This window comes from Pocillopora verrucosa, chromosome 5 (genome assembly GCF_036669915.1).
Source record: "Pocillopora verrucosa isolate sample1 chromosome 5, ASM3666991v2, whole genome shotgun sequence".
Classification (NCBI taxonomy): domain Eukaryota; kingdom Metazoa; phylum Cnidaria; class Anthozoa; order Scleractinia; family Pocilloporidae; genus Pocillopora; species Pocillopora verrucosa.
Genome location: NC_089316.1, coordinates 6,371,244 through 6,379,489, shown reverse-complemented (window position 1 = coordinate 6,379,489; position 8,246 = coordinate 6,371,244).

Here is an 8,246-nt window from a genome sequence, read left to right as displayed (position 1 = left end):
GTCACATGATCCGGTCTGAACTTGCCTGGTATATTTTCCCGCCAAATCGAGTTACCCCGTGGCATCCCCCGTGAAAAATGCTTTAATTTGCTCCATAAGGGATCCAGACAAGAATGAATTTTTAAGTCTTCCAACATGTGTCTTCATCGCATAACAATTAACCGAGAAACGACCAGCAAAATTTCAAAAGTAAGAGAAATAAAGAAAGTGCTAGACAATATAAATGAATAAATGAAGAACTGAATAATTAATTTTTAATGAAATCAATTTAGCACCCATAGGTAGAGATGTTTATTCTGTAGAAAACATCCGGGACAGTTTGTAGCTTTGCCGGGCTCCGTCGATTGCCACTGAATTTCTTCATTCTTTATAACAACCAAACTTCAAGTGCCTACGAACAAACTTTTGCATTCGTAACATGTGCACGAGAATTTTCCATGTTTTCAATATAGTATGCTTCTGAGACTGGTATAGAATGACAAGAAAACGAGATACATTTTTGTCGTTAAGTTACCTTTTCCTCCACGTTCTGAGATCCGGAGAAACTTTCTTTTTAAGTTATTCAATCCGTGTCTGTTCCAAAAAGGATTTTGTCCGTTCTTGTTCGGACCATGAGCAGGACCTCCTCACTCCCGAAGTTCTGCGAGGCGCGTTGACATCAACTTTTTTTCGCTGTTATCTTTTTGGATTCACGCGACGGACTTTGCCGAAAATGAGGAAGAACTTGAAATCTAGTTCTTGTTCAAAAGTGTTTTGAATATAAAATATTTCTTTACCATCATGAGTTATTTTTTTAAAATAAAGCAACCACGGCAAAAACAGAGCAGCCTATATTTAGTCATGGTAAACCGGAAATCCAGAGGTATCCTTTGATAAGACCCTGAACTGCGCAAGAACTGGCAAAGCATAATATGAAGTCTCATTGGCAGCCACACATAGGCTTTCTGTTTAGGGGGCGTGGCGTGCGGCATTCCAAAGAATGCCGCAAAAGATTATATCATTATTGCGCGAAAACCACAAAAATTTGCGCAAACTGAGATACTTATTTTATAAGTTGTTTTATTATTTTTTTACTATAAATTAATAGCAATTTCCATCGTCTAATCAGCGTGTTACAAGATTTTTAGGCTGTCTTTGCGAGACTGTAACAGAAGCAAGCTCTTAAGAAAATATTTCATTTGCCATTGATGGAGGTTTTTTTTTGGCCTCAAAACAGTCTTGCGTACGTGTTCTTATTTCAAATTGCCTGGGGTCATTTAACATTCGTGGGAATTTTTCTTTTTTTTTTTTTTGAGAAAGGGTTATTTCCATCAAGTAGAGCTAAAAACAGACCGCAATCATCTATATTTAGGCGGAAACCCTAGGGTATTCTATAAAAAGAAAAAAACCGGTAAGGCCAGGCGTAGCTAGTGGCATGGTAATGTATTTTGGTCCAGCTGTTATTTGGTGTTGTCACGCAAAACTTTATCTAAGATTGCGTTCCGTTACTAAACCGCAACTAGTGACACACCTTCGTGGGAGTTTTTGGCGGCAGAGGAAAAGGGAATTAGGAAAAATCGAATAAAAGTGGGTTACATTTGTCATTTATTGTTCGTAATGTTCAGGCTTACCAAGTTAAATAAACACAGAGCAAGGACTTGTGTAAAATTTCCCTGACATCTTTCACGTTTCTATTTGTTTTCACATTTTCTTTTGATAATCTTGAAAGTCTTGACAAGTAAAACGTATCTGAAAGAGAGGTGGGTGTCTTGTTCAAAATGATCGATTGCAACACCTTTTTTGTCATAATTTGAGATAAGAAGGTCAAGTTCACAACAATCACTCTTGCGATGTAATTATCGTGTAAGGGTTGTAGAGAAAACGAAGACCCACGAAAACAAAGACTTACGCCCCGAAAACAAAGAGCCGGAAACGAAGACCTCTTTATTAAACATGATCTTGTTATGGTTTCTCGCCGGAGATATCCAGCTCCGGTTTTAATCTTTCTAGGAGTGTTGAAGACCAATCAAGTCTTCGTTTTCGGGTCTTCCTCTTCGGGGTTTTTTTATTTAACACTGGCGTTTGACTGCATACTTCATCAATATTAACCTGGCGCTACAACCATCATGTAGGGGTGATTTTGTCATTTTGTCACAATTGTCTTATTTATCTTCTGAAGTTATGACGAGAAGAAAAAAGACAAGACGCGTGTTTTTGTTGTTGAGTTAACTTTCTTCTTCATTTGAAGATTGCAACGATCAGGTTGTTCGTCACAAGACAAGTTCTGTGAGGTCCTATTTAGAAGTGTGTTGATGAAAAGAACATTTTTAATATAGTGTTATTTTTGTTAAGTACTACTAAAAACAGAATAAAAAGGTCTTTTTTAGGAATAACCGGAAATCCTGGGGTATTTTAAAATAAGAAAAAAATCAAATTCAAAGATAGCGCTTTGCGAACCTGGCGGCACTGTAGCCGTTTACTCACAGCTTTGTGCGTCGGGTAACGCAATCTTGTTAAACGTTTTGCGTGCGGTAAGGAGTTTCAGGCTCATTTTGTGAGTTTTTAACATATACCCATTTTCCATCGAAGCTCAAGTATTATAATTGAATAGAGCCTTGACAGTTGTTTTGGTTATTCAAATAACATATCGGTACTGTGTATTTACGCGCCCAGTCCAGCCGTCGTGAGCGCCAAATGTTAGTTGATTGTTTGACCAAAATTTCAAGAGTTTTCCAAAGTCTATAGAAAAAAATTTATACGCGCGTAACGTCTAATGGTAAACTCATCTACTATGGAAACTTTCGTCCATTAGGTTACGCCGGAGAGTGAAACGAGAAATCTTCCTATTTGCTTGCGTGGTCGGAAGTTCTGAACGTACTTTGAGGTGTCAGCTACGCAGGTTGTCCCCTTGAGATATGATAGCGTGGCTTAAGTAAAAATACTGCATTTCCCAAGCAGTGTTCTTATTACTCAATTATGTATCATTTTTACCTCAGAAATTGGTTAATCTGCAATCCCCAACATGGAAGATCAATGCAGACCAAATTTACTCGATCCATAATTCTTATCGATTCGGAACCTCCTCCCTTAACAGGAATGTTGTCAAAAGTCGCATTTTAAGCGCTTTATTATTAATATTTTTTTTTTTGTCAGGGTTTCCTGACAAAAATCTGGTAACACTTTTTATTAGAAGCCAGATTTAAGAGGGATTTATAGGGATTAAGAAGGTCTGGTTGAAATGTAACCGACCGGCTTAAAGATCAGTTACTAAATTCGCCTTTCTTTTTCAAGTATAACATCCACGATCCTTTGAAATGAATGTATCCATGTTTTTTAATCATCATTATTTTCAAGCAAGTAAAACTTAATTTCACGTGAAGGATGTCTTTAATTTTTCGAGTGAAACCGCTCTAGGGCATAATGGCTTAGCGGAAAACCACAGGAAACCGTCTTAAAATAAACCATTCTAGAATCATTAATAACAGATTGCATCCAGACAAACTAGGCAATGAAATGGGATTCATCAACGAGAAATAGAACCTAAAAGTTGGAACAGCAGAATGACGGCATGGCGGAAAATTACCCAAAATCCTAAAAGAGGAAATGGCGACCGCCGTTGCGTCTTTAAGGATTTGGGTTAATTTTGTGCCATGGCCACGAAAAGGGATTTGGGATGATTTTCCACTGTTCCACCTTTTAGGATTTGACGTAATTTTCCGCCTTTCCGTCTTCAGGGGTAACTTTTTGCAATTTCATTTCTTAGAATTTGGAGTAAATTTCCGCCATTCTGTATTCCGTCATTCCGCTGTTCCAGCTTATAGCGTCGCCCGACAAAAACGAAATATTTCGAAACAAGAGAAAAGGATTAAGGACAGTACTTCTTTTCTGTACAGAAACAGGTATTCAGACGTGCAATTCTTAAATGCAAATTAAAGAAACGGATCATGAGCTAAACCGACTGTTTAATAATGGGCTCGCATAACCGCGGCGCAACATTTATTGCTTTTTTTTTTTCCCAAACCAGAAACATCTCTTATGTCTAAGGAGAAAATAAACGCAAAAACGAAGGGAAAATTTGGAGGTTTTAGCGCACCTCTTGTGTCCACTCGTTCACCAATAACTTTGAAGTAAGAGTTTCCGAGTTCTACTTTGCACACAATAGTTTAAGTAATCTCTTTAACTTTCTTTACCTCTGGGTTTTTTCTGAGAAAAACCAAATTGCCTCGAGTCAATTAAACGACAGACACATAACAGCTTTACCACCATGGGGGCAAACAGCTCGGCGAAAAACACGAGAAATCGTCCAAAAATAGACCACATCCAGAGAGTCCAGGCAATGAAATAGGACTAATCAATAACGAAGAGACAAAGATGTACAATATTATGAGACATTGGTCGAAGTAAGACAGTCAAAGAACACTTTTGTTGTAAATATTTAAGAGACAAGCGTATAAAAGTGCCGTTTTTTTACACGCAACTTCAGGAAATATATCCTGAGGAAAACTGGTTGCAAAACAGGTTGTGCTATTTTGAGCTCGGATACCGCAGCGAAACAACAATGGGTCCAATAGCAATTTCCGAGAGTCAGAAACACCAATGATGTCTTAGGGGTGTGTATATATAAACCCGATCCGACACACACATCACTCAGTTCAAAGCAAACGCTGGCTGAAATTGTGGAAGTCGTATCAGAAGAAAACGTCCTTCCTGGCACAGCACAAAAGATGATTCACACCCAAGTTGAGAGAAGAGGTTCTATTTCTGGCTCTTCGGTGACACCACTGGAATCTCGATTTACGAGACTATATTCTTACCAGGAATTTATTCTGGAGCGCAGCATTGTGGTTCTCGTGTTAGCATGCTTTGTGACTGTCGCACTTTCCTCAAGATTGCTAAAGCAAGATGTTTTCTGTGCTGGGTTTGTGCGGGTGTAAGAAGTCTGAAGATTGAATTGGAGATAAAAGATTGAAGGATAGCTTCACTTCTATCCTAAATACGGCTTGTGCAGATTCAGGTCTGATGAACTTAGCTACCTTTGGTAAACGTTGCGTCTTTTACTGAGGTGCCATGGCATTCTGAACAGAGCACACCTCATTTAGTATTACAATTTTGAGGTCATAAAAATGCATTTGGTCAGACTGTAATGATGGTTACTCCAATCTCAACTGACAGGCTAAGCGGCCAACGAGAAACAATGGTGAAGAAAAATCCATCGAGAACATTCTTGAGGACATGTACGCTAGTAAATGTCGAACGGAAATACGCAGGTCATGGCCTAACCTGCAGATCTACGTGGATCATTGTATCCATCGTGAACTGAGACTTAAATAAGAACTTAACTGTTGTATCATATTGTTTAAACAGCAAAAGGAATTGGAAATATAGTTTATCTATGTCAGTAGACCTAGTTGCATAATTGACATGTATGTTTTCAGTCACCGAGAGTTGGTAAATAATATTGTTTCTTGAAAGCACGGAATAGACGTCGTAGAAAACAGAGGAAATATTTTAAAATTTTAGTTCATATGCATCAGCAAAACAAAAAAAATAAAGACTTTTCAAGGTTATCTTTGTCTGTCTTTTTGATGTTTCTACACAACGTCGAACAGAACTGTAATTTTACAGAACCTACCAGACCAGTTACGCATGATGTTGCAATATTCAAAAGGCTATCAAACATTCCACTTTCCTTAGCGTCGAAAACTTAAGAGGAGCATTCTTGCAAAGTCCTTTTTGGATAAAGAGGTTTTTTTTAGGAAAATGCTTCGGATTGGTTTCAAGGAGAAATTGTGGGTTGGGTTGGGGGTGGGGCATTTCCAAAAAATACTAATTCTAGGGATATGTTGTCGACGGATTCGTGCCTTTTGATCTCTTCTATTTAGAGTTGTGTATCCAGTTTAGGGACCAATCGCTGGGATGGGGTGGGGTTGGGAGATTTTAGCGGAATCACATGGTTTTCAGGGGGAACAGAAGCGGGATGGGTCGTTGCCAACAGAGTATAGAGGGAACTATAGAACATCGACCGCCAATCAAATGCCAGTTAACTGCGAATGAGGGGGGTGGAGTGGGGGGAGGAATTCATAAGAATATTACAGAAAAGGGATCCAAATGCTGAGAGGATCGGTACATACCCACCCATAATATACGCGAGTACCCCTCCCTTGTCTACAAGGCAATGTTGTATGTTATGCAACAGGAAGTTGTGTTCTCGTCGGTTTGATCTCGATCATGGTCCATACACAGAAAGTGTTTTCCCATCTGGAGTAAAATCTTGCACAGCATTTTCGTTAGCTACTCAGATCATCTACAGACACTTAATCTGCCCGTATTCTCTCCCCAAACGGGTCTTAATTTGACGACTTGTGCGGCGCACTAACGCAAAACCTATTCAATTACCCTTGAATTACTGCAAGAAAACTGAGACAAAATACGTTTTACAAGCCTCCTCTGAACAATTGAGTGCAGGGATCAAATTGGTCGTAATTTGCTTTTTTCTCAACAAAACTAACTCTTTAGTTGCAGCGCCAAAACATGCGATCGTGTTACGCGCGTTCTTTAAGTCTTATCCGCAAACATCACGATCGAGTGGTGATGCTAAAGTTAGCCTTTTCCACACATTTTATCAATAACACGAAACGCGACAGAAAACAACACGATAGCCGCGGAGGAGTGACTCGACCTAGACCCCCTTCTTTTTCGCTCTGCTGTACTATCGCGCCGTTTGCCCATTACGCACGGATTACACACTGTTTTATTTGCCGAAGGCGTGGAATGGGAGATACCACGCTACAGTACACTTTAACAAAATTGGAAAGACAGCAAGTGTATGCGGCTCCCCTGCCCCATGCAAACTAGCAGCTTTCGAGAGGTTGAAAGACGAATTTCAACACTTGACTTGAGTATCAAGCCCGGTGTGTGTTGTGTCTTGCTGTTATGCAGAAGCGTGAGCAATCCCTAGTGACAATAATTATGTAACTAATTTAAGATGGAGCTATTTGAGTTTTGCCAGTATTATTTAGTCGTTTAAAGCAAAAGAACATAGCCTGAAATTTGCAAATTTACGACTACTCAGATTTGCGGTCATATCCAAGGCAATAGGAACACACAAGAACGCCAGCTTAAACACTTTTAGCAATATCTTGCACACAATTGTGCCTGCTTGTTTGCATCAAGTCACTCACGTGTTACACTTTAAACGTGACCAACTCCTCTTTTCTCAAAAGTGATCAAGAAGCAATTTCTCCAAACAGTATCAATAATAAAAATTTTCAGCAGCAGTGCGATGAGAAAACAGAAAAATTAAACTAAGGGGCATTGTCTGATTCAAAACCAAATTTTCGGAGCTGAGATGATACGAAATGCATTGCAGACAGTGCACGGATTCTAGCATTGTGAATATGGAAGTGAAAGCGTTTAGATGCCGCCATGCAGTTGACTCCCGCCGTCTCCTGCTGTTGAGAGAATTCATAAAAGGGTCGATCTTTTATCGAGGAACGAGCAGTCCCACTTTCTCAGCTTAGACATTCGCTTGAGCGATAATAGTGATGTACAAAAATAATCACAAATAATAATAATTTATCAGCGGAAACATTTGGGTCGACGCCGCGACTACATTTGTTGCGGCTCGGGAGCATAGGTTACCCACGCTTGTTATACTATACTTCATAGAAGCCTGGTCCGCTCTTTCAAAATTTCGGTTAACAAGAGGGTCGCCTATTGGTAGGAGGGTGCTTAAAGGAGTCCTTAATGAGTTAGCGTAGCTATAGGACAAACAAGTAACGCTTATAAAAGAACTCGGCAAGTACATGGAGATAGAGATAACTGGAACGAAAAGGAAGCGATTCCGCCGTCGTTAAGGCTTAAAAAGTTGTAAATAACAAGGCAATAAAAACAGTTTTTCCTTGTTCCCTAAAATTAAGGAAACTGAGGGAGGATTCGAAGGGGCGCTTGTTTAACATTATGGCCTAGCGGGTGTGCGCTTTTTGGGGAGAGAGGGCGCTTATTCGAGGAACTAGGGTACGAGTCCATCCGCTCGATGTTGCTTTTGTGAAACAGGTTTTTTGGTCTTTAAGAACACAACCGTTTTCCTTATAACAATTTAATACAGTTCAGCGTCCTCGTAGATTGGGGATGAGCTACCTGTGCTGAAAAAAAAAACAGTTTTTCTGGCGGGTTTGAAAATAGAATTTGCAACCGTGTTTACAAGCTCTTCTCCAGACACATCTATCAAAACTTGCACAACAAGTCAGTTGTTTTTCCTAATAATG